This window comes from Nannospalax galili, unplaced genomic scaffold (genome assembly GCF_000622305.1).
Source record: "Nannospalax galili isolate Female #2095 unplaced genomic scaffold, S.galili_v1.0 scaffold1798, whole genome shotgun sequence".
Classification (NCBI taxonomy): domain Eukaryota; kingdom Metazoa; phylum Chordata; class Mammalia; order Rodentia; family Spalacidae; genus Nannospalax; species Nannospalax galili.
This window is the reverse complement of record NW_008341341.1, coordinates 565188-583511: the sequence shown is the minus strand read 5'-3', so window position 1 is coordinate 583511 and position 18324 is coordinate 565188. Positions and strand designations below refer to the sequence as shown.

Here is an 18324-nt window from a genome sequence, read left to right as displayed (position 1 = left end):
CTGGGTCTTCCTGTAGCACTAGCTTACCAGAAACTCCCTAAGGTAGACCAGGCTGGCCTCTTGAGTGTTGGGATCAAAGGCGGGTGCCATCACGCCCAGCAGTAAATGCATAATCTGGGTTTTGATCCCAACTATACCACTTCTTAGCAGTGTGATTGTGGAAGTGTTGTTTAATACCCTGGAAGTCCTTAGCTCCCATAGAAGATGCTCAGTAAGCACAAGCTATTTTGTAGCTTAATCTCTCTAACAACGGCTGTAGCTATGGATCGACAGGTCAAGCAAGGCCTGCTAGTCCCAAAGTCCATGATTTTTTTGTTTTGTTGAGACAGGGTCTCATTATGTAGTTTCAGTTGGCCTGAAACTCTATGTAAACCAGGTTGGCTTTAAACTTGTATGAGATCCCACTGCCTCTGCCTCCCCAGTGCTGAGTTTGAAGACTGGAACCACCATACCCAGCTGATTTAAAGACACACCTCAATGGGAAAGGTCAGGAGGAATGATCCACAACATTTTTAGGAAAAGGGCTGGAAGACTATGAGTTGAATTCACAAGAGTAGGTTCTTAGTCCTCCAGATGGAGAGAAATCACTGTTTGGGAGTTTATAGACTAATTCACACAAGCGATGGAAACAAAACTGGGAGAAAACAATCTCATGGAATGATAAACATGGGAAAAGTACTGTAAGTGCTAAATGTATATATCCAGGTCTTAAGGGTGTGTACTGCTTGGTTTGAATCCTAGCTGCATTTCTTATCAGCCTTATGACCTGGGGCTAGTCACCTTTAATCTTTTTTTTTGCTATTTCTTCTTCTGTAAACACAGAAAAATAAAAGCAAAATGTTATCCATCTGACAGTCTTGTACCCTGTGTTTCCCTTCTCAGAAGGTGATGACAATGTGTACTTTTCTGACTTGGGGCTCCGGGTCTTCGTTTTAAGAAGTTAGCTACAGTGCCTCCCATGTCACCCTGGGAACATCCCTAGAGAACAGGATGTCTCCATCTGACCCGGGGCTCCACAAGGCTTGCAACCCCTCTTCACAAATAAGCAACTCAGGTTCTGTCTGATGGATCTTGTCTCCCATCAGCCTGAGTTCCTAGGGTGTGTGGCAGACTCCTTCAGGCCACTCTATTTAGGACCAGATTCCCTTTTATCCTCTTCCTGGAATGTGCTACCTCAGCAGCCCCCTAGAGCAGGAAGAGGTAGGTTTCTGAAGCTTGGCCCTGGGGCGGGGAACTCTAGTTCTTAGCCTAATGTGTCCCCTAATTTAGTGTCTCAGAGGCAGTTTTGAGGAGCCCTTGGGAGGCTGGGCTGGACTTTGGGCCACCGGCGAGGGGCGGGCCCCAAAACCAACGTGAGAGAGCATTTATACCCAAAGTGAGATGGGAGGAGCGTCCAGGTAACTAATAGTAACCGGGCCAGGAGCTTCATGGTGACGAAAAACTACGATTCCCATGATGCTTCTGGGCTCAGTCCGGCTTTCCCGCCCGCCCACTGGCTGTCGGTCCCACAAGCGGTGAAGCGGATTGGCCTCGGCGAAGCCGGGCTCCCCCGCTAGCAGGTTAGTGGGCGCCACCGGCTGCAGACGTTGACCCGGGGCGCGCGGTGGGGGCGGGCAGGCGGACTGGGCCCGCACTAGCTATTCTGGAAACTGCCGGGCGCCATCTCCGTAGCGTAGCTGCAGTCTGAGAGGCACGGGGCGGGCGCGGAGACTGCGTGGCGCAGGCGCAGTGTTGGCTTCTCCCGGGTCCCCAGACAGCTGGAGGAGATAAACAGAGCAGGGGGAGGGAGGGGTGTGCGTGTGTGAGAGCGCGCGAGGGAGTGTGAGTGTGTGTGAGCGCGGGTGTGAGGCGGTGCGCAGGGGCGGGCGGAGGCGCTGTCCGGCCCCAGCCAGGCACCAGGCGCGGAGAATGGGAAGCGGCTAGGGCTGCCCAGATCCCCAGCCCCCTTCCCGGGATCCGCGCCCCTGCTCCCGGGAGAGGGGCCGGGCCCGCGGACGGACATGGGCTCCTGAAGTTGCGCTGCTGCTGGTCCCGGGAAGAGACCTGACAGGTAGGGGCGCCGCCGCCCCCTTCTCTCCGCGGGCGCCGAGGCGGGGACCGGCTTCCTGCAGCCCCAGCACCCGGGCAGAGGGCTCTGGGCCGGCTTTAGTCCTGCCGGCCTGGGGCCCTGAGTCCGGGCCGCCTCGGGGCTCCGGGGTGTCCGGAGAAGGGGGCAGGCCTCGCCGGGGCGGGAGGGCAGAGGGCAGAGGGCGGGGGACTGGCCGCGGGGTAGGGGGATGGCTTGGGAGTCCCGGAGGCTCGTCTGGCCGGGAGGTGGAAGTCGTGCTATCACGGGACTTTTTTTTTTTTTTTTTTTTTTTTTTTTTTTTTTTTCTTCCGGAGTTCTTGACATCTGATCTGGCGCCGGTAGCACTCTGGAAGAAGGGGGCAGGTGGAAGTTTCAGGAGGGCAATGACCCTGACCTACTCTCCTAGTCAGTCTCTCTCTCTCGCTCGCTCTCCTTGCTGTGTCCCTCTTTCCCTCTCTTCCTCTCCCCCTCCACCCTGTGTGTGTGTGTGTGTGTGTGTGTGTGTGTTTTCTTTAGTGTGTGTTCGTGTGTTCAGGCTTCTGGTAGCTGCAGATGCCTTCGGTGGCCTATCCTAGCACCAAACTGAACTTTGCCAAGGTGTTTGCATTATCCACTGTAGCGCCCCAGTACAAAGGGCCTCTATTTGGGAGTGGGCTATTAGTTCCCATTTCAAAGAGTAAATCGGAAGTGAAGAGCTAGAACAGAAACTGCAAACCAGCCGGGTCCCATTCGCCCCCTTGGCAGCCCCAGGTCGGTAGTTGGATTTGCTTGGTGTCCTTTGGCTTTCTAGAAAAAATAGGTATGACTGATGTCTTAGTAGCCTAATATGACTTTCTTCTGAAGTTCTTTGATTTTCTTAAATCTCTTGACATAGGGTAGTGGTAAAGCAACTTTAAATTGTGTTCTCTAAGTTTAGAAGCCCAGTAGACTGGCTCTAGCTGTCCCATTCCTTTGAAGGATGGGGTGGATGATCTGGGTAAAGTGTCAGATAAGTGTTTATTTGTGTGTGCACGCATGTGCCTGCATGCATTCATGAATACGTGTTTTAAAGCAAGATCCAGGCAGGCCTAGGAATCACAGTGTTGCTGAGACTGGCCTTGACCTTTAGCTGATGCTAGCCTTGAACTCCTTATCCTCCTGGCCTTTAGCTGATGCTAGCCTTGAACTCCTTATCCTCCTGCTTCCATCCCCTATGTAGACCAGACTGACTTCCATCCCACCCAGGTCTTAGGTATGCTCAGTGGTCTACACAGAGCTTTACTCCTTGAGTGGTTAATCTCTGTTCATTTTGGTGAATAACCTTAGGACTATTAGGACTGCTTTTAGTTTTGAGCTCTGGATTATTCATCCATGTGATTCCTGTATCTTTAAGAGAGATGAAATTGAATTTTTGCTGTTGAGTATAATACCCAGATCTTCTAAAGTAGACTGAAGAGTAAGTAGCAGGGCTGAACCTGAGACTTGACCATTGATTTCTTCCTTGTTAAATTGCTGTATTTTACTATATTTCATTTTTCTCTCTTCCTTTGGAAAGGGTCTGTGTAGTCCCAGCTGGCCCGGAACTTAAGGCAGCACCTCTTGCCTTGGTCTCTTATGAATGCCAGATCACAAGTGTGGACCATCATGCCTGCATAAGTTGTATTTCTTTTTATTAGAAGACAGAGTCCCTGACTGGCCTGGAACTCGCTATGTAGACCAGGCTGGCCTCAAATTCACATAGATTTGCCTGCTTCCCAATAAAAGACATTTTTAATAGAGATCTTAAGCACAAACATTAAGAGAAGGAAAGAAAGAAGTGCTTGGGAAGAAAGTAAGATATCCCAGAGCATGGGTCTAGGCTTCTCTGAGAGAAAAAGTTGGCTTTTCCTTTTTTTTTTTTTTTTCTTTTTTCTTTTTAGTTTGACAGTATTAGGGATTGAACCTAGGGTCTTGAGCATGCTAGGCAGTAGACAAATCTGTACTCTGAGCTACATTGCCCCCCCCTTTAGTTTTTTTGAGACAGGGTCACCTGTATCCCCAGCTGGCCTGGAACTTGCTGTGTAGACCAGGCTGTCCTTGATCTCAAAGAGATCAGTCTGCCTCCCCAGTGCTGGAAGGGGTGTGCCACTATGCCCAGATTGAAGGGGGCTAGTTCTTATTTTATAACATTCTACCCCTTCCCCCCCCCCAAACCCATAGCCATTTCATCATGCTGAATGCATTTAGTCCATCTCCAAGAGTCCCTCAAATCATAACAGTTCTAACATTGTTCAGAAGTCCAAATTCAGACCAGTGTGATGGCTTAGCTGGTAAAGGTGCTTTGCCTTTAAAGTCTGATAGCTTTGAGTTTGATCTCAAACCTCATGGTATAAGGAGAGAACTAATTCCCCAAAATTGTCTTCTGACCGGGCGTAGTAGTGCACACTTAATCCCAGCACTTGAGCACCAGAGGCAGGCAGATCTCTGTGAGTTCAAGGTCAGTCTGGGGCTACAGGGAGACCTGTCTACATAGTGAGTTCCAGGCCAGCTGGGGATACAGGGAGACCTGTCTCAAAAAGACCAATAAATAAATAATAAATTAAATCAATAAATCAATAAATAGTCTTCTGACCTCCACATGCATACAGTGGTACATACATGTCTGCATTCACATATCATACACACACACAATAGCAAAGTTAAAATTAAAATTTAAAGTCTCTCTTGAGACTCAAGAAAAACTTAAATGTGAGCAGTTAGAGGATGGGAAGCAGCATAGCGGCTCCCAGGTGCTCTAGTGAGAAAGATTTCGGTGTGTATTCTCATACCTCTGGACTTCAGGATCTAGAAGGACAACTGATGAGAGAGATTTTGTAAGACAAAATTGCCCACGCTGTACTGGAACTCACTGTAGCTCAAGAGACCCAGACCTCATGGCAGTCTTCTTGCCTCAGTCTCTTGGGTGCTGGGATCACATGCAGGCACCACCACTCCCAGCAGTGATCTGTTCTTTAATTATTTTCATCATCTTCTCTTTTAAATTAGGGAATGTGTGCTACATGCACAGCTCTGAATCTCAGAGACAACCTTGGACAGCATATGATACTTGGCTTTTCTTTGGACGGCTGCTTTAATGACCTGTTTCTTCTTTTTTTAAAAAAAATATTTATTTTTATTATTTTATGTGTATGGGTGTATTGCCTGCATGTATGTGAGTGCACCCATGTCATCCAATGCCTTGGAGGTCAGAAGAGGGCTTCAGATTCCTCTGGAACTGGAGTTAAGGATGGTTTGTAGCCACCATGTGGGTGCTGGGAATCAAACCTGGGTCCTCTGCAAGAGCAGTCAGTGCTCTTAACCTCTGAGCCATCCCTCCAGCCCCTCCTGTTTCTTCTTCTACCTCTGTCTTTATAGAGTCTCCATTGCATCTTTGGGCTGCCGGTATAGATCGCTAAACCCATAGAACCGGTGGTCTGAGCTTTCTTCTTAGCTGTTGTCTTAAACCCAGGTCATGGCAGTCCCCGTCAAAACCCAGTACTTTAGTGTTGTTTAATTCTGACTAACTTACTTTGAACGATATTTACTAATTGGTATATGACATATATTGAGGAGACCTGGTACATATATTGTTGTGCTTGGTTTTAGTTAGTATTCTTTTTTTGTGTGTGTCTTTTTGAGACAGGGTCTCCCTGTAGCCCCAGCTGGCCTGGAACTTACTTTGTAGACCAGGGTGGCCTCGAACTCACACAGATCCTCCTGCCTCTGCCTCCCAAGTGCTGGGATCATAGGCTTGCACCATAATGCCTGGCTTAGTTTGTGTTTTTTTATTTTATTTTATGTGTATGTGTGTATTGCCTGCATGTAGGTAAGTGCACCCGTGTCATGCAGTGCCTGAGGAGGTCAGAAGAGGCTGTTGGATCCCCTCGGACTGGAGTTAAGGACAGTTGTTAGCTGCCATGTGGGTGCTGAAATGCGAACCTTGGTCTTCTGCAAGAACAACCAGTGTTCTTAACCACTGAGCCATCTCTCTAGCCCCTAGTTTGTGTTTTGAGACACAGGTAGCCCTGGCTGACTTGGAGCTCACTATATAGACTAGACTGGCCTTGAACTCATGGGCGGTCCTTCTGCTTTGCTTCCCAGGGCTGGAATTACAGGTGTGCACATCCATGCTTTGTAGAAAATTCAGCTTTCTAAAAACATAATGGGATGCCTTGTCAACAAAGGTTTTTACTACTATTGTTTTTTGAGAACAGGGTCTTACTTTGTAGCATTGGCTAGTCTTGAACTCCAGCCTCTAACTGCTAGGATTGCAGGTATGTCTTACCACACCTGACAGGCTTTGTCACTTCTTATCAAGGATATGATAGAAGGGTTCAAACTTATGTAGGTGATTGAACTAAGCAGTCTTTTAATATTTTAAACTGTCATTCTGTGAAAATACCAAACTGCTTTTTTATGATCTGTAAAAAGCTGACACGTATTGATTTTCTGCTTCATGCTGGACACTTGCTAGACACTTTCTAAAATATCTCACTTAATCCTCTCAGAAACACCCTATAAGGTAGAAATGATCATTAGTCCCCATTGAAGAAACAGGCTTCAGAAAGCTAAGAAATAATGCTCGAAATTATCCAGCAAGTAGTGCCAAGGTTGCTTCGAACCCGTGTCTGCCTCTTGTTTGTTATGTGACCTTGGCTAAATCACAAGTTTGCTAAGCTACAGATGAATTTCCCAACCTCTAAAAGACGCTTTGGAGGGCACCTGCCTTACAGTGGGTTGATGAGGGCCAAATGACATAGTATGTGTTTTTCACTGAATCTCACTGGTTTTTCTTAGGAGCTAGGCTTGGGCCTAAAGGAAACCAGGTATTGGTTTCCTCAGGGTGAATTCAGGCCTGACTAAAATCCTGAAAGTTCTGGGGCTAATTCTTTGTGCTATTAGTAATAGCTGCAGACTCCTCAAAGGGCTTTATGGTATTAGTGAGTAATGCCTAGAAACTTGAATAAGGGGAAGATACAGCCAGCAGGTGAGAGTGTGTGTGAGAGGGCCTGGTTTCAAAGAAAATTCTCAGTCAAGCTGACCTGAGGTTGGGAGGATTGAAAGTCCGAGGCTTGCTTGAACTGCAGAGTGAATTCAAGACCAGCCTGGGCACTTCAATGAGACCCTGTTTCAAAAGAAAACATTACAGGATGTGGTAACACACCCTTTAATCCCAGCACTCAGGAGACAGGCAGATCTCTATGAGTTTGAGGCCAGCCTGGTCCACATAGTGAATTCCAGGCCAGCTGGGGCTACAGGGAGACCCTGTCTCAAAAAGACCAAAAAAAATAAAGTAAAGAGAGAGAGAAAACATTGAGCGTGGAGCTCAGTGGTGGAGCATTTGCCTAGCATGCACTAGGTCCTGTGTTTAACCCCCAGTACTGCAAAAGCAAGGGTAGAGGAGAGGAGGAGGAAAGGATAGAAACTTCTGTAAGAGTGAGATTCAAGGGTCTGTTTGCATTTTTATATTAAATATCTTTTAGGATGAATAAGGTCACAACTGCTTGAGCTATGCCAGAGATGGATGCCAAGAGTAATGACCCTTAATCCTCCCTATAGCCATCTAGGGGAGGGATTAACCCCATTCTTAGGGTGGGGGTAGGGAGCAGAATATGACCTTGCCCAGAAAGTTATCCAGTGACTCAGGCAGAGTATTAGGATCACAACCTTTACTTTTATTCATAAGCCCAGATTCTGTTTTCATGAAGAATAAAACTGCTTGTCTTTGAACCTTGTAGGGGACCTTTCTCAGACTGGGAGCCAGGCAGTACTGTTAAGGAGGACTTCTTCACTTGAGGCCTGTATGCTTGTGTGCTGACGGCTTACCTGTTCTGAGTCACACATTTAGGTGTTGTGTGGCTGTCACCGAGTTAGAAATGAAGCATATCTAAATCTCTCACCTTGGTTTTTCCTTGACCTTTCTGGCAGAAGTGGAGTTAGAGGGTAGAACTTCAATGGCTTCCATACAGGAGGTAGGGAATGTGGTAGGATTTAGAAAGATACAAGATAAAAGGCCAAATCCAAGATTGAGGATGCTGGTTCACAGTGAGAGAGTACTGCATTATCAGAGCCTGCGCCCCTTTTTCTCTCATCTGCTTCCTTCTGCTGCCTTATAGGCTGTAAGAAAGAAGGGTGCCCAGCTATGAAAAGCACAGTTCTGGGAACACCAAGGAAAAATGCTCACAAAATTTAAATGGTGTTAGAAAGCCCATTCAGGTAGAGGAGAAGTCAAGGTGTTGTCACTGAAAGCCTCCCCCAAAGGCAGTCCATTCTTTGGATGGACTTGGACAGAGAACGCTTCTATCTGTCTTGCATGGGATTCTTTGAGCCAGAGCTTCAAAGATGTTTCCAAAGATGCTCTTTGTTGATAGATGTGTCCTGCAGGCCTCACCTTTCTGAGAAAGCTCTCCTTTGCTAACTAGTCCATTCCCCCTTTCATTTGAGACAGGGTCTTCCTGTGTAACCCAGTCTGCCTTCAAATCCACAGTCTTCCTGCCTCCACTTCCTAAATGTGGGGTTTTAGGCAGCAGCTGTTACCTAGCCTAGACCAGCCGGGAACTCCTGATACTCCTGCCTCTTTCCTTCTGAGTGCTAGGGTTCTGGGCATGTGCCACTTATTCCTGGCTTGAATTAACATTCTTTTAATTTGTGTTTATAAGCCAAGATGACTTTTTCCCCTGGATTCTTTGGTATTGAGGATTGAACCAGTCTCACACTGCTAAACTGGTATTCTGTTGCTGAGCTCTACTCCCAGCGAAGGCAATTTCACCTCTGTAGCTCAACAGAATTTAGAGACAGAGTTTGTTTTATGCAAGGCAGTTTGGACTTTGTCTGATTAAAGATAGTAATCACCTTTAATCCCAGCACTTGAAAGGCAGAGGTAGTCTGGTCTACATGGTGAGTTCTAGTCCAACTGGGGCTACAGGGAGACCCTGTCTCAAATACATAAATAAGATAGAATACAGATAGTAATAGTAGTTGATTTGTGTGTGTGTGTATGTGTGTGTGTGTGTGTGTGTGTGTGTGTGTGTGTAGCCAGCAGCCTGGGGTCTTGGGTGGATCTAGGTTGACTTTCCATATAATAACTGTGTCTTTGGTAAATTAACTTTTCTGTGCCTTGGATCCTGCATCTGAGGTAATAATGAAGCCTGTCTCGTGGGATTGCTAGGAGGAATCTGAGATGACACTTGTAAAACATTTAGAATGTTTGGTAAATGCTGTTTACCAGCTCACTACCAGGCATTTTACATGTGTGCTCCTCCACTCCTAGTTACCCTGCAAAGGAAGGTACTGGCAGATTAGGAAACTGAGGTTTAGAAATGTTGAAATAGTTAGGAGAGTTGGAATTTGAACCTTCTGTTTGCTGGACTCCACAGCTTAGCTTTTCATCCTCATTTTGCTATTTTCAAAGGTCTTTTTGCTGGGTCCTCACTTGGTTTTGCCTTTCCTCTTTTCCATAGGATTGCTCCAGTAGGAAGCCACTACAAGTGGAGTAAAAGGAAACTTGCATACATCTTTTGCATAATTCAGAATGTTGAAAGGGGGTCAGTTGTCACCTCGGTTGGAGGTAGCTCCTTGTGGAGGGCGGCATGTCCAGAGGAAAGAGAATGCAGATGATTGAGAACCTCTTCATTCTGCTGCTGATACATAGGAGGGTGTTGTTAGAAACGGTTGTAGTTCATTTCCACCTCTGATTTTATTTGTTTACTTATTTTATTATGTGTGTGTTTGTACACATGTGCACATACGCATGTGCGTGCACACACAAAGGACAGCCTGTGGAAGTGGTCCTGTCCTTCCATCATATGGGTTCCAGGGATTGAGCTCAGGTTGTCATTCCTAGCAGCAAGCACCCTTACCCATAGAGCCATCTTGCCAGCCTTTTTTATTTTTTGAGACAGGGACTCATACAGCCCAGACTGTCTTTGAACTTACTCTGTAGTTAAGGTTAGCCTGCTCTTTCTGCCTTTACCTAACAAGTGCTGGGATTACAGGCCTGCACTACCATTCCTGGCTTCTACTTCTCATTTTATAGATGGAAAAAGAGTCTGACAGAGTGTAATGTCTCTCTCAGGGTCATATAGTCAGAGGCTGGCCAGAGCATGGACCGTAGAATCTAGCCCAGTGATCCTTCCTCAGTACCATAGTGTTACACTTCAGTTCTTCCTTGTTAAGTGGAGATAATGATAGCTCCATGGTTTCTTCACAAGATTGTTGTGAAGCAAATTAAAAGCATGAACAAAGGTACTTTGGTAGGCACAAGATACTGGTGTACTCAAGGCAGTTGTGCTGCTATTCATTCAGCAAGAGGTACTGGCACCCGTTTAGCTCATAGTCACACTGGGAATATTAATAACGAATCAGATGAAGAGCTGGCCCTTGGGATGCTTTTATTCCTTTAAGGAAGAGAAGCTACATAACCACAGTTCAAGGTAGTTGACAGGAAAGATTAAGAACTAAATTTTCTTTTTATAAATTGTGATTTTGAAGTAGAAAAAAGAAGGGTTTGGGAGCTTTTGCTTTTTATGATTGAAATATTTGCATACCATAAATGTACTCATAGAGTACATAAATGTAGCAGTTGGTTTGTTTTGAGACAGGGTCTTACTCTGTAGCCCAGGCTGGCCTCAAACTCCAGATACTCCTGTCTCCTGTCTCAGCCTCTTCTGCCGAAATCACAGGTGTGGGCCAACAGAGGCGGGGGTTTTTGTTTCATTTTGATTTTGGTCTTATGAGACAGGGTCTCAGTATGTAGGCCCAGCTGGCCTGGAACTTGCTGTGTAGACCATTCCAGGCTGGCCTGGATCTCACAGCAATTTGCCTGCCTCTGCCTCCAGAACAATGGGGTTAAAGGCGTGCACTACCATGCCTACCACTATTCTTTTCCTTTTTTAAAAAATGTATAGGAGTGTTTTGCCTGCATGTATGTAAGTGTACCCATGCATGCAGTACCTGGGGATGTCAGAAGAGGGTGTCTCATCCTCTGGAACTGGAATTACAGATAGTTGTGAGCTGCCCATTGTGGGTGCTGGGGACATCTTAACTGATGTCTTACTGAAAATGACATGTCACTCACAGTGTTCAGAGTACGCATTGTTCTAGGTAGTCTCACCTCAGCCTAGTGAAGTAGGTACTATTATTAACATCTGTTTTTTTATTTTAATTTTAGTGTTTTATATATGAGTGTTTTGCCTGCATGTGTGTAACATGCACCCATGTTGTGCAATGCCTAAGGAGGCCAGAGGGGACAGTGTTGGATCCCCCAGAACTGTAGTTATAGATGGTTGTTAGTCATCTCCCCAGCTCAGTGTTACCTGTTTTGTTTTTGTTTTTTGAGACAGAGTCTTACTTTGTAGTCCTGGCTAGCCTGGAATTCCCTATATAGAAGAGTCTGACCTCAAACTGACAGATTCTCCCGCCTCTGCCTCCTCAGTGCTGGGATTAAAAGTGTGTTCCACCTTACCCTGCACTGTTACTGTTTTTAATCATTAAAGATCAGTAATGATGGTATGTGCTTGTAACTCCAGCATTTGGAAAGTAGAGGTTGAAGGATCAGGAGTTCAAGGTCATCCTTTGAAAGTTTGAGGCCAACCTAGGCTATAATTTTCTGACTTAAAAAAAAGGAGAGAGCCAGGCATGGTGGTGCATGCCTTTGCTCCTAGCACTCCAGAAGCAGAGGCAGGCAGATCTCTTGCATGTTCAAGGCCAGTCTGGTCTAATAGTTCAAGGCCAGCTGGGTTACAGGAAGACCCTGTCTCAAAAAGACTGTTAAAAAAATATTTTTTATTTTATGTGTATGAACGTTATGCCTACATGTATGTAAGTGCACCCCTGTTGTGCAGTGCCTGCAGAAGCCAGAAGAGGGTGTTAGATTTCCTGGAACTGGAGTTATAGGCTGTTGTTAGCTGCCCCACTGCAATTCAATCCCCGGTCCTCTTCAAGAGCAGTAGCTCTTAACCTGAACTCTTTCTCCAGCCCCTATGCTAAGAGTTTTAGAATGCATTATCTCATAAATGTTCCCAGAACCTTATGGACTAGAATTATATGACATGCCTACCATTCAAGTGAAAAAAGGGAGAGAATGCTTTAAGAAGGTAGATAATTCTGCTGGAGATCACATAATCTAAGGAGCAATAGAGTCAGATTCTTGACTGGTTCCTAACTGCTTTTAAAGAAAATTTCATTATTAAGTAGAGTGTGATGGTGCATGCCTTTAAATCCCAGCACTTGGGAGGCAGAGGCTGGCAGATCTCTGAGTTCAAGGCCAGCCTGGTCTACATAGTGTGTTTCAGGCCAGCTGGGGCTACAGGGAGACCCTGCTTCAAAAAGACAAAAACAAAACAAAACAAAAAACCTTTATTATTGTGTGTTTGTGTGTAGGATGTGTGTGTGAGTGCAGGGTCAGAGGACAATTTTCAGGAGTCAGTTCTCCTTCCATTTTTGAGTTCTAAAGATTCAACTCAGGTTATCAGACTTGCATGGGAAGCACCTTCCCCCCTCCTGTCAAGCCATCTTGCTGGCCCCCAACTGCTATTTCTGTCATTTGAACCATTTGAAAGCCTCTGTTTCTGGTTTGGTTTGGTTTGGGTTTTGATTTTGGTTTTTTGAGACAAGGTCTCCCTGTACAGCCCTGACTGGCCAGGAACTTAATATGTAGACCAGGCTGGCCTTTGAACTCACAGAGATCTACCTGCCTTTGCCTCCAAAGTGATTTGATTAAAGGTGTGGACCACCACGTTGCTGTGGTTTGGGTTTTGAGACGGTCTTAGTAGCCCAAGGTTGGCCTTGAATTTGCTGTATAGCTAAGGGAGACCTGAGCCTGCATTTCCCTTTGATTTAAGGAATTTTAAAGAACTTCATTAGGGCCAGGCATGGTGGTGCATACCTTTAGTCTCAGCACTTTGGAGGCAGATGTAGGTGGATCTCTGTGAGTTCAAGGCCAGCCATCATTTTTATTTATACTTACTTCTCAAACCTCCTAACCTCAATTCTGTGTTTTTATATAAAATTTACAAATATGAAACTGAACAAAACTTGATCATATAGTTTTGACTTAAATGGACATACTTATCTAAGCCATACTTCTATCACTATGTAGTGTATCAGTAGTGAAGTACTATTTAGCTGCAAAAAAAGAAATGAAGTAGTGATTCCAATGAAAGGCCCTCAAAGAAAAGTATGCTAAGTAAAAGAAGCTGGACAAAAAAGGCCATGTGTTATAAATGAAATATCTATACCAGGTAGAACCATTGAGACAGAATGGGACCTGGTAGTTGCTGGGTGCTGGGGAAAGGGTTGGGGCATGGGGACTGACTACTGGGTTTGGGATTTTCTTCTGGGATGAAGGAAATGTTTTATATCAAGATAGAGGTGATAGTCAGGTGTGGTGGCGCATGCCTTTAATCCCAGCACTCCGGAGGCAGAGGCAGGCGGATCTCTGTGAGTTCAAGGCCCCCCTTTTTTTTTTTTTTTTTAAATTGTCTTTTTGAGACAGGGTCTCCCTGGAGCCCCAGCTGGCCTGAACTCACTATATAAACCAGGGTGGCTTCAAACTCACAAAGATCTGCCTGCCTCTGCCTCCCAAGTACTAGGATCAAAGGCGTGCACCACCACTCCTGACTACGATAAAATTATTGAAGTCATTAATATCTGCCTTTTTTGTGCCTCAGCTTCTCTTTATAATGGATGAGCTGTGAACCAAATAAACCCTTTCCTTCCCAAGTTGGTTTTGGTTTGAGTGTTCATCACGTAATAGAGAAGCCAACTAAAACAGCAGTGTTTGTCAGTATCGCCTCTGAGGATGGAGCAGAAATGCTCATCAGAAGGCTAAATATTCGTTGTATTTAATTTGACATTCTGGATTTTTAAAACCTGTCTTATCAGTCTGCTTTAAAGCCTTATTCTAATGTTACCTTTTGACTGAATGTGTTTCCAACTTACCTGACTTCCTTTTCTCCCATTCCTGTTTCTTTTCGTATTTCCAAGCCACACATCAATCTTATCTAAGCCACTTGCCTGTCTTTTATCTCAGTATTTTCCATGTCTAGCACAGTGCTTAATATTTCATAAACACTTGGTTAAATTTGAAAGAAAATTAATGAAAAGTGGTAACAATTTAGTGAGTTCTTTGGTGAATTCTCATGGCAATCATTACTCTGTAAAAGTACATACCATCATAGTTAAGAACATGGAATCACACAGGCCTGGGTTTGAATCCTTATACTCCAGGTTTTTGGCTGTATGATTGTGAAAATTGTTACTTGTTCATGAACCAGTTCTCTACAAAACAATGCTAGGAGCCAGGTGTGGTGGCATACACCTTTAATCCCAGTAACTCGGGAGACAGAGGCAGGTTGATCTGAGTTGAGACCAGACTGGTGTATATAAGCAAGTTCTGGACCTGCTTAGAGCTACATAGGGAGATCCTGCCTTCCCCCTCCCCTAAAAAAGGTGCTAGGGCCAGGACCTTGTGCTAAGTACTCTGCCACTGTTAAACAGCTTCACAGCCCCAGGTCCTTTTTTTGAGACAGAGTTTCATTAAATTACTCAGACTAGCCTTTAAAAAATTTTTATTTGAAGCTGGGTGTGGTGGCACATGCCTTTAATCCGAGCACTTGGGAAGCAGAGGCAGGCAGATATCTGTGAGTTCAAGGCCAGCCTGGTGTACAGCTGGGGCTATAGGGAGACCCTGTCTCAAAAAGACCAAAAAAAAATTTTTTTTAATTTTATATGTATGAGTATATTGCCTGCATATGTGTAAGTGTACCCATATTCTGCAATGCCCATGGAGTTCAGAAGAAGACATTGGATCCCCTGAAACTAGAATTATGGACTGTTGTTAGCTGCCATGTGGGTGCTGGGAACCAAACCCAGGTCCTCTGCAAAAGCAGCCAGTGCTCTTAACTGCTGAGCCATCTCTCCAGCCCATTTTTATTTTATGTATATGAGTCTTTTGCCTACATATATGTAAGTGCACTCATGTTATGTAATGCCCACAGAGACCAGAAGAGGGTGTGGAATCCCCTGGAACTTGATTTAAGGACCAGTTGTGAGCCACCATGTGGGTGCTGGGAACCAAACTTGGGTCTAGTACTCAGTCTCTGAGCCATCCCTGCAGCCCCCTAGACTAGCATGGGCAGGCATTGAGCTTACAGTTGTCTTGCTTAAGCCTCTGGAATAGCTGGAATTCCAGGCCTGCATCACCAGGACTGCTCCTTACAAACCTTTTGAACCTTTCTTGCTCAACTGTCTTAGCACTATCTCCTGAGAAGCCTCTTCCTCTGGTTCTTTGACTCTTGTCATTTGCATTCCAGCTTGTCCTCCTCTCAGAGCCCCTGTGCATCATGCAGGATTTGTAGTTGTGAACAACAGACACCAACTCTGGAAGATTATTAAAAGGGTATTAAAGAAACATCAGCGAAGACCACAGGCAGGGTTGAAGAATAGGATCCAGATAGTCATTCTCAGAACCAGTTCAGTGAGGACACTGCTGCCACCACCACTCAAACAGCTTGTGTCACTGTCACCAGCTGCACTGTACCCTGAGGACCACTGTAATCACCCCTTGCTGCATGCCAGCAGGGACTCTGTCCTCAGACTTTTGACACAGATCCCAGTTCATATCCTGGGCATGATGTGTTTAGTTAGTAGTCTGGGTCCAATGTGCACATGAGCTACAAGGGAGCCTCAGAGAATCTGCTTTGCACTGCACCAGATTCATTATGAGGAATGCCTAAAACCCCAAAATGTCCACTATATATATGGTTTTTTTTTTTTTTTAAAGACAGGGTCGAGGCTGAAGAGATGGCTCAGCAGTTAAGAGCACTGACTGCTCTTGCAGAGGACCTGGGTTTGATTCCCAGCACCCACATGGCAGCTGGTAACCATCCTTAACTCCACTTCCAGGGGAATCCGAAGCCCTCTTCTGACCTCTGTGGCATTGCACGACATGAGTGCACTCACATACATGCAGGCAATACACTCATACATATAAAATAAAAATAATAAATTATTTTTAAAAAGATAGGGTCTTGCTGTGTAGCCCTAGGTAGCTACTAGGTTCCTAGTAGCCCTTGGAACTTGCTTTGCAGACCAGGTTGGCCTCCAACTTAAGATTTCCACCTGCCTTGCCTCCCAAATGCTGGGATTAAAGCCTTAAAGTTGTGCACCACCATGCCTGGCCCTATTACGTCTTTTTTAAAAAAAATTTCAAGTCTAAAAGTAATGAACCACACTCGGGAGGCAGAGGTAGGCAGATCTCTGTGAGTTCGAGGCCAGCCTGGTCTACATAGTGAGTTCCAGGACAGCTGGGGCTACAGGGAAACCCTGTCTTAAAAAGACCCCCCAAAAAAAGTAACCAACCAATCATGCCACCCTGTTTAATGCCACCACAGCAGTCTTTTTTCCTGGCCATAGCATTCCTTTTTAAAGAGTGTGTGTGTGTGTGTGTGTGTGTGTGTGTGTCCACATGAGTGAGGACAGGTACCTGTGGAGGCAGAAGAGTGTGTCAGATCCCCTAGAGCTGGAGTGAGCAATTGTGAGCCCCAGACATGGGCAGTGGGAACCAAACCCAGGTCCTTTGCAGGAGCAGCCAGTATTCTTCCTAACGGCTAAGCCGTCTCTAGCCCAGTAGCATTCTTCACTGCTGTCTGCCTGCTCCTTTAGAAAAAATTTTTACACATTTATTTATTTGTATGTGTTTGTCCACATGTGCCAGTCAGAGGACAATCCCAGAACCCAGAGGACATCCCCAGAACCCAAAAGACACTCCTAGAGTCAGGCTTGGTGGCAAGTGCCTTTACGGGATGAGCCATCTTGCTAGTCCTGCCTGTCCCTTTTTTACTGGAATGGCACTACCATAACAAGAACCTTACCTCTTTCGTTTACTGCTGTATCTTCTGGGTCCAGAATAGTACCTGAAATGAAACTTGTACTACATTTCGTTTCTTGAATGAATGAATGAATGAATGAATGAGTGAGTGAGTGAGTGAGTGAATGAATATAAAGCACTTAGCACAGTGCCTGGCATATAGTAAACCCCTAATACTTGGGAACATAATGTTTAACAAAGAAAAACATAAGTGGCCTGCCATAGAGATAATGCCTGCAATTCCAGAAGTTGGGGGCAGAGGCAGAAGATCACCACGAATTGAAGGCCAATCTAGTCTACATAACAAGCTCTAGGCAGCCAGGGCTGCATAGCAAGACTGTCTCAAAAACAGCCAAACAAACGAGGGAGGGAGGGAGAGAGGGAGGGAGGGAGGGAGGGAGGGAAGATAGATGTGCTGGATAGCTTCAGTTGTCAACTTAATACACCTTGGAAGAGAGAACCTCAATTGGGGAATTTCCTCTAACAGATTTCCCTGTGGGCATTTCTGTGATCTGTTATCTTGGTTATTGAGTAATGTGGGAGAATCCAATCCATAATGGGTGGTCAACCCCCTGGACAGGTGGTCCTGGGTTGTGTAGGAAAGCAGGCTGAGCACAAGCCAGGGGAGCAAGCTAGTTAGCAGCATTCCTCCATGGTCTCTGCTTCAGCTCCTGCCTCCAGGTTCCTGCCCTGCTTAAGTTCCTGTCTTGGCTTCCCTTAGTGATGGATTGTCTCTTGGAAGAGTAAGATGAAATAAACCCTTTCCTCCCCAAGTTGGTTTTGATCAGTGTTTTAAATATTATATATTTATATTTAGTGTACATATATATATGTATATATATACACATTATTATTATTATTTTGGTTTTTTTGATTCAGGGTTTCCCTGTAGCCCCAGCTGGCCTGGAACTTGCTATGTAGACCAGGCTGGCCTTGAACTCACAGAGGTCCACCTGCCTCTACCTCTGTAGTGCTGGGATAAAAGGTGTGAACCACCATACCTGGCTTTATTAGTGTTTTAGAGTAACTAGGACAAAGGAAAAGAAAAGCACTTAAACTCTTTTCTGTTTTCAGCAAAGTTGGAGTTATTAAGAAAAAATTGTCATAGAGATTTGGGTGCCTTATATCCTCCCTCCCTTGCTTTTTGAGAACAGAGCCTTTTTTTTTTTTTTTTTGAGACAGGGTCTCTCTATAGCCCCAGCTGGCCTGGAACTCAAAAAAAGAACTATGTAGACCTGACTGGCCTCGAACTCACAAAGATCCACCTGCTTCTGCCTCCCAAGTGCTGGGATTAAAGGCATATGCCACCTTGCCTGGCAAGAACAGAGTCTTGTAGCCTATGCCAACCTCAAACCTCTGATCCTGATTGATACCTCATTTCCCAAGTGAG

The 18324-nt window shown here is 45.4% G+C and overlaps 1 protein-coding gene across 3 annotated transcripts in view; it reads left to right on the top strand.

Annotated features, from left to right (window-relative positions):
• Window positions 1–1453: 1453 nt before the first annotated feature.
• Window positions 1454–18324, top strand: part of Wdtc1 (WD and tetratricopeptide repeats 1) — a 61804-nt gene continuing 44933 nt past the window's right edge. The window contains exon 1 of one of the 3 annotated variants that reach the window (XM_017799065.2): window positions 1454–1559. The gene's annotated coding sequence lies outside the window, so the exon portion shown is untranslated. Of the gene's footprint in view, window positions 1560–1748; window positions 2051–18324 lie in introns of those variants that run through there. The other 2 variants (XM_008836777.2, XM_029565217.1) reach the window with 2 other exon arrangements.